This window comes from Prosopis cineraria, unplaced genomic scaffold (assembly GCF_029017545.1).
Source record: "Prosopis cineraria cultivar Desert tree isolate PC_DT_omini unplaced genomic scaffold, ASM2901754v1 PC7, whole genome shotgun sequence".
Lineage (NCBI taxonomy): Eukaryota > Viridiplantae > Streptophyta > Magnoliopsida > Fabales > Fabaceae > Prosopis > Prosopis cineraria.
The window spans coordinates 19415705-19425129 of NW_026555338.1; positions in this window are offsets into that span (position 1 = coordinate 19415705).

Below are 9425 nucleotides of genomic sequence, written 5' to 3' on the forward strand. Positions count from 1 at the left end.
GTCATCTCCTTAAGTACTATTATGCTCATTGACAAAAAAAAAAACGAAATCATTACTCTTATCAAAATATCCAACATTATACCATGGGGAAGTACTCAAGTTTCTTTAAATCTTGTAAATAAAATTAAGCCACACTCAGTGATTTCCCTTCATTCAAGTCTAACAATGCTCGATTTTAAATTAATTAACAATATTAGTTATGTGAGGCTAAAGCATAATTTTGGTCCTCTAATTTTATGTAACGTTTAAATTTAATCCTTTAAGTTTATAAAGTATATTTCCAACCCTGTAACTCTAGCACTGTTAGTTTTAAATGATTATTTTTTATGCTAATTATTGTTAATTTTAAAAAAAATTAAGTTAACATATCAATATTTGATAATATTTTGTTAATATTTAAATGTTCAATGTAAAACTTTTTTGCAATAAAACTAATAATATTAAAGTTAAAAGACTAAAACTATATTTTATAAAATTAAAAGACTCAAATGAAACTTTGTATAAAGTTAAAGAATTAAATATATAATTTAACTATTATTTTGTCATTCTTATCTCAAGGAAAAAAAAACCAACATTGTAATTGTTATACATTAGTGATAACTTTATTTGATATAACCACAATCAAAATCAAACTAATAATAAAATTGTAGCATGATGCACAAATAAACTAGGAAAAATGATAATAAAATCTCTTCAAATTATATAAATGACAATTTTAATTCCTTAAAATGTCATAATACTAATGAAGTCTTCAAGGATCTCTTTGTCAATAACTTTTTTTAGAAAAAGACCATTTTACCTTTATTGATAAATTTGTAATTTCTTGTTCAATTCTTGTGATTCCTTGAAGAAAAGTTGTGATTCTTTAAACAAAAGTTATGAATGGAGTTTGTTATTTTGAGAATTTATTTTTCAATAATAGAAATTACATTTGACAAGTTGTAATTTTTTGTTCAACTCTTATGATTCATATAATAAAAGTTGTTATTGTTTAAACAAAAATTATGATTGGGGCTTGTTTTTCACTAATAAAAATTACATTTGACAAGTTGTGATTTCTTATTCAATTCTTGCAATTTACAGAACAAAAAATATGATTTTTTAAACAAAAGTTATGATTGAGTCTTATTGTTTTCAGCAAGGGTAAAATAGTTTTTTTTTTCCCTAAAAAAGTTATTGACAAAGAAGTCTCTAAGGATTTCATTGATATTATGATATTTGAGTGACGAAATTGTCACTTACATAATTCGAAGGGATTTTATTATCATTTTTTTCAATAAACTACTAAATCAATTCTTTCAAACTTATAGTAAAACAACAACAAGCTCTATCTCGTTAAGTGAGACTAGCTACATAAATTGTACAACATTATTATACTTTCCAAATAACCAAATCTTGTCATAATAATTTGGTAATAATCCAATTTCCATACATTGATAGAGGCGTTCTAATTAACGTATAATTAAGTACTGAAACAATGAAATAAACACACACACACACGCACAGAGTTTCTTGTTCAAGTGACAACATTAATTAATTTCCGAGTTTTCTTGTATATTGTTTGGCTGGTGGACGTGGACCAATAGTTAAGCAGATGCAAGTGTGACCAGCGCAATGTCCTCCAACGCAATAATCTTGACATTCTTTTTCTGTTTGGCATTTCACTGGTTTCTCTCTTTCTTTACTAGCCTCTTTTGCAAATGAAGAAGTTCCTGCATATAATAGTTTTATTAATAAATAACATTAACATTAATACATACCCCATATCGTCCCTAATTATTATATAAAGTCCTAATTTTTCTAGAAACATGTGATAAGAAGGTAATTTTGATCATTTATGAGGGGTGTTTTAGGAAAAAAATGTTTAGATATCACCAAGAGCTAATTAGTATGAGGAGACTTATAAAAAATCTAAAAACTAGGACTTATAATTAGAGACGAAGGGAGTTATTATGCATAAATTAAACAATATATACATGCACATACATACATACATATACTTACTCATCAATATATTATGATAAACCAAAATAATCTAACACAATAAATTTTACCATTATTCATTTGCTTTTAAATTGTGTGCAAGTTTTGAAAGGCTTTTGAATATATGCCTCTACAACAAATATGAGGTTGAGACTAGATATAGAAAAATCAAATTCAGAAGAAATATTTTTGTTTTCTTTTCTATCACCTAAATATAAGGTTGGTTTAGGTGGTAAAGTATGGACTAGTTAGTGATCTTGAAGATTTAAACAATTAATACTGATGTAAGAAAAATAAAAAAGAAATAACTATAATTTAACTGTATGAAAATGACACAATTATACGTTCCAGTATTTAGGACTGAAAGTAGCTAGTAATGAGACCACAGTTCAACCAAAAAAACAAAACACAAAACACACACACACACACACACGAAAATAACATAATTATTTTTTTACTAATTAATAGAGATAAAGATGAGAGGAATTACGTACCGTGACTGCAGGTTGCAAGAGCAAGAAGAAGAAATATGAAAGCAAACTTGAAGAAAGCCTTTCCCATGTTTTCTTATGGTTTCAGGAAAAAAAAAAAGATATTCGATTTTCAACACTATATATAGATTTTCTTATTAATTTCTCCAACACACACACACACACATTTCAGTGCACGAGTTTGCGATTGTAAGATGTCTGAATTTCGAATATGATCACAAGGGGAAAGAAATTAAAATTTGATATTTAATATTAATGCAAAGATTCCACATGATTTTAGCCATTGAAACATGGATTAATTTCTTCACCAATTGATTAATTGAATTAGAGACTTTAATCTAAGACCCAGGGAGGTTAGCTAATTAGGTTAATTGGCTTAAGATAATTTTCTTAAGTCACGACAGCTTTAGTCAAGAGGAAATGGAAGCTAAACTTAACCTAATCATAAGAAGATAATGAGTCCAAAATCAAATAATCTCTAAGGTTCCACTCTTGTGAAAAGGGAAGTTCATTTCACTCACTTTCACTAGCATTTTAGTTACTTGCACATTAGATAATTGGTTTAGATAATTAGTTAGGTAACTAAATTCTTACAAACTTTGGTTGATTTATTTCACTAGATAACTTTCAATTAGACTTAAGACCATTTCTTGGGAGATGACCTAGGGTTGGTCCTATATTGCATTAGGGTTAGCTTTAGTTTAATTTTGAGGATAAGCGATTAATTCCCTATCAACCTTCTATCATTTTTAGTCAATTAAGAATAAAAGATAACTTTTCTTAACAGTAAATGTTATATTGTACCATTTGCAAAAGTTGAGAGAAAATATTATATAAAAAATAAGTTTAGAATCTTAACACTCATAAACCTATTGTTCAGGAGCCAAACTGCCATTTAACCTTATTTATTTTTTTAGATGTCCATTGAAACCCAACTCTTTGATTCATGAATTATTTATGGCATTGTGCATCAACCTTCAAAGAGACTTGATTCTTCACTTTTCTCCCTTCATTCACAAATCCAAGTGTAGGAAAATGTGTACTAATTATGAACATTCATTGATTTTTGGAAATGTACATTCTAATATTAATTATAATAGTGTGGGTACAACGTAAATCGTGTCTTAGGATCTAAATGAAATTTTCTCTTGATCCTATCATGTTGCTAATATATTTTCATAAATTTCATGACAGAAAATCATTTATTTTTTACATTTGTAGAAATTATATTATCACGTTGCCCTCTATATTTTATGTGATGTTAACATGGTTTCCTATAATTAATTATAAGTCTTTTTTCCTTGAAATTACTCCTTTTTTTTATTCAATGATATTTACATCGATATTCTTTCAAATTATCTAGCAAGTAAGCATCCGCAATTTACAAGTGAATGTGTGTGTGTGGGGTCTGGAGTGTGAACATGGGGTGAGGAAGGGAGGGAGAAGGGCATTTTTGTCAAACAAAGACCCTAGTACTTTATCCTATTTTCCAATATTTTAAATCCCTTTGGCAAAAAAAAAAACTTTTGTGTGTTTTATACTTTTATTTGGTTCCGTGGTCCAAAATGTCATCTCCTTAAGTTCTATTATGTTCATTGAAAAAAAAAAAAAAAACGAAATCATTACTCTTATCAAAATATCCAACATTATACCATGGGGAAGTACTCAAGTTTCTTCAAATCTTGTAAATAAAATTAAGCCACACTCAGTGATTTCCCTTCATTCAAGTCTAACAATGCTCGATTTTAAATTAATTAACAATATTAGTTATGTGAGGCTAAAGCATAGTTTTGGTCCTCTAATTTTATGTAACGTTTAAATTTAATCCTTTAAGTTTATAAAATATATTTCCAACCCTATAACTCTAGCATCGTTAGTTTTAAATGATTATTTTTATACTAATTATTGTTATTTTTTAAAAAAATCAAGTTAATATATCAATATTTGATAATATTTTGTTAATATTTAGAAGTTCAATGTAAAACTTTTTTGTAATAAAACTAATAATATTAAAGTTAAAAGATTGAAACTATATTTTATAAAATTAAAGAACTTGAATGAAATTTTGTATAAAGTTAAAAAACTAAATATATAATTTAATTATTATTTTATCATTCTTATCTCAAGGGAAAAAAAACCAACATTGTAATTGTTATACATTAGTGATAACTTTATTTGATATTAACCACAATCAAAATCGAACTAATAATAAAATTGTAGCATGATGCACAAATAAACTAGGAAAAATGATAACAAAATCTCTCTGAATTATATAAATAATAATTTTAATTCATCAAAATGTTATAATACCAATGAAGTTGCCAAACACCTCTTTGCCAATAACTTTTTTTAGAAAAAAGACTATTTTATCCTTATCGACAAATTGTAATTTCTTGTTCAATTCTTGTGATTCTTTGAAAAAAGTTGTGATTCTTTAAATAAAAGTTGTTAATGGAGTTTATTATTTTGAGAACTTATTTTTCAATGATAGAAATTACATTTGACAAGTTGTGATTTTTTGTTCAACTCTTGTGATTCACATAATAAAAGTTGTTATTACTTAAACAAAAGTTATAATTGAGGCTTATTTTTCACTAACAAAAATTACATTTGAAAAGTTATAATTTCTTATTCAATGTCTTGCGATTTATAGAATAAAAATTATGATTTCTTAAACAAAAGTTATGATTAAATCTTGTTATTTTCAGCAAGGTTAAAATAGTCTTTTTTTAAAAAAAAGTTATTGACAAAGAAATCTCTAAAAATTTCATTGATATAAATGACATTTTGAGTGATCAAATTATCATTTACATAATTCAAAAGGATTTTATTATTATTTTTTTAATAAACTACTAAATTAATTCTTTAAAATCATAGTAAATTAAAACAACAAACAGCCCTATCTCATTGAGAGAGACTAGCTACATAAATTGTACAATATTATTATACTTTCCAAATAACCAAATCTTGTCATAATAATTTGGTAATAATCCAATTTCCATACATTAATAGAGGCGTTCTAATTAACGTATAATTAAGTACTGAAACAATGAAATAACACACACGTACACACACACTCAGAGTTTCTTGTTCAAGTGACAACATTAATTAATTTCCGAGTTTTCTTGTAGATTTTTTGGCTGGTGGACGTGGACCAATAGTTAAGCAGATGCAAGTGTGACCAGCACAATGTCCTCCAACACAATAATCTTGACATTCTTTTTCTGTTTGGCATCTCACTGGTTTCTCTCTTTCTTTACGAGCCTCTTTTGCAAATGAAGAAGTTCCTGCATATAATATAACATATAGTTTTATTAATAAATAACATAAACATTAATACATACCCCGGATCGTCCCTAATTATTATAATAAGTCCTAATTTTTCTAGAAACATGTGATAAGAAGGCAATTTTGATCATTTATAAGGGGTGTTTTAGGGAAAAATTGTTTAGATATCACCAAGAGCTAATTAGTATAAGGAGACTTATAAAAAATCTAAAAACTAGGACTTATAATTAGAGACGAAGGGAGTGATTATGCATAAATTAAACAATATATACACACATGCATACATATACTTACTCATCAATATATTATGATAAGCCAAAATAATCTAACACAATAAATTTTACCATTATTCATTTGCTTTTAAATTGTGTGCAAGTTTTGAAAGGCTTTTGAATATATACCTCAACAACAAATATGAGGTTGAGACCAGATATAGAAAAATCAAATTCAGAAGAAATATTTTTGTTTTCTTTTCTATCACCTAAATATAAGGTTGGTTTAGGTGGTAAAGTATGGACTAGTTAGTGATCTTGAAGATTTAAACAATTAATACTGATGTAAGAAAAATAAAAAAGAAATAAATATAATTTAACTGTATGAAAAGACACAATTATACGTTCCAGTATTTATGTCTGGAAGTAGCTAGTAATGAGATTGCAGTTCAACAACAAAAACGCACGCACACACATGAAAATAACATACTTATTTTTTTCACTAATTAATAGAGATAAAGATGAGAGGAATTACGTACCGTCACTGCAGGTTGCAAGGACAAGAAGAAGAAATATGAAAGCAAACTTGAAGAAAGCCTTCGCCATGGTTTCTTACGGTTTCAGAAAAAAAGATAGTAGATTTGCAACACTATATATAAACTTTCTTGTTAATATCTCCAACACACACACACACACACACACACACATATATATATATATATCAGTGCACGAGTTTGCGACTGCAAGATATCTGAATTTCAAATGTGATCATAAGGGGAAACAAATTAAAATTTGGATATTTAATATTAATGCAAAGATTCTACATGATTTTAACCATTGAAACAAGGATTATGACCAAAAAAATCAATCAATACATGCATACACGTATGCATTCATGTGCTATATCCTTAAGATTTATATATATAAATTGATTGATGATTACATAGATTTTGTGTGTGTGTGTGTGTAGGTATATCTTTAATTATACATATTATCCTGTTTTTTAATTTGCTTGATTTCATCTTTGATCTATGTCCATAAGAGATTTAACTGAATTTTATCACAGCCTCGTCCTTTGGGAGGGACTTTTTGCCTGAAAAGTAGACATATCAAGATTCTCATATAGTATTAATTTATGGAAAAAAAACTTATATACTTAAAGTGATTGTTTGCAAGCAAATCAATATATGAAAATCTTTTATAAATTATTTATTTTATAATAAACTATTGTTACTAATAGATTAAATTCCTACATTAAACTTATAATTATTGATAAAACATTCTCAAATATTGAGGTATTAAGTTTAATTTTTTAAGATAATAATGATTGGTAAAAAAATCAATTACTTGAAACTAACAGTATTAGGATTAAAAAGCTAACAAGATATTTTATAAAATAAATGAACTAAACTAAGACCTTATATAAAGTTAGAGGATTAATTAAAAATACATTTTAACCTTATTAATATTATGGAAAAATGAAATAGTAAGTCCCTATAATTTGATTGCGTTTTGTTTTATTTCCTATAGTTTTGTTTTATTGTTCCAAGATAGTTAAGTCTTTTTAGTTTGATTCTTTTACACTATTAGTCTATATAGTTTTCAAAATGTACATAAGGAGATTTTGAGCTGAAATCGACAGATTAGAGTTAATTTTGCTTGTGTACTTAACTCTTTTAACTAGTTTACTGGCATATATTTAATTTCATATTTGCCTCTCACATTGGATTTAATTAAATCAAATATAAAAGAAAACTTGTCATGATGGATTTGATTAAGAATACATGCTGGAATCCTTGTTTAACATTCCTTTTTTTTTTTTGGTTATTTAATATTATATTCTACCTTTCACACCAACAATTGTGGCATCGAAAATATAATTCACGATCAACCTTTTACCTTTAAATAAGCTACCTTGTTAAATAAGACAAACATAAAAAAATATTATCAATTTAAAAATAATTAACTAACTCGTATAATTCGATTATACAATATATTTTTAATTTTGCTTATTGTACATCCTATATTTTATTTTAAATTCACATTTGGAAGCATAAACTTTATTTTAAATATTTATGATCATTGCAATTCCGATCTAATTAAAATAATAGCTACTACATGACGTACATGCTAACACACACGCTCTCTCTCTCTCTCTCTCTCTCTCTCTCTCTCTCTCCCCCACCATCAGAACTCAATAACAATAACTTCTTGGAGTTTATTATTATAAATTATATAAGACTCCTTTTGCAGTGTACTACATAGACACAGACATCTTTTGCATGCTATGTGCAGCATGCATAAAGCAACACACACTCACACACACACACACACATAAATTGTGTCACAATATTGCATTGATTGTTGAGAGAATGACAACAAAGTCTTAAAAGATTAAATTAATGATAATTAGGTTTTTAATAAAATCTTTTGAAAAGTACTATAAATATAAATTTAAACAATTGCAAATAAGAATTTCAATTTTAAACTGAGACTCATAATTAAAATTTAAATATCTTATTTACTAATGTTTGAAACTTCTAAATTCGTAATTATTTGAATCAACATATATCTATCATTCATTTTTCAAAAAATTATATTAAAGATCTAATTGTCATTAATTCATTTTATTATTAAGACTTAACTATCATTCTCTCTTGATTGTTCAGTTCACAATATTATGGTGTGAGTCTATTGATGCTGGTTTGGTTTGATAAGGAGGACAAGCACAGTTGTGATTTACACACACAGCAGCTACAAATCCACAATCAGGGCAATCCTCATTTGTTTGGCAGCGATCTTGTGCATTTATAGTCACTCTTGCAAATGAAGCTCCTGCTTGGTATATAGTTTCAGTGAAAAATAAAGGAACGTTAATTAGCATTGCACACAATAATGATAAGTTAATTATTAGGCTTTTAACTGCAGTAAGGACTGAAAAAAAAATTGACATTTTTACTGAAAATATATTGTAGAAATCAAGAAAAATCCATTGCAAATTGATTTTGCAACGAATTGTTCCGTTACAAATAAAGTATGACAAAAATTTCCTGACGGATTTGCTATACAGTATGAGGAATGAGAGATAAGAAATCAAGTTAAATAGAGAGAGAGTATGTTGGACTATATAATTTATTTATACACATGCCTTTTTTTTTCCTTTGCTATTTTTATAAAACACTACATGCATAATAATATTTACTATGGGCATACATGCAAACATACATACATACATACATACATATATATATATATATATATAATAGTGATAGAGATGATGTGGAAGTACCACAGGTGGCGAAAGCAAGGAGAAGAAATATGAAAGCCAACTTGAAAGGAGCATTTGCCATGTTATCTTGTTTCGTAGATTCAAACGTAGGAAGTTAAAGTGATTTGTGGCAATGTAGAATTGATGTTTGTTTCTTGGATACAATGCCAATATATATAATAG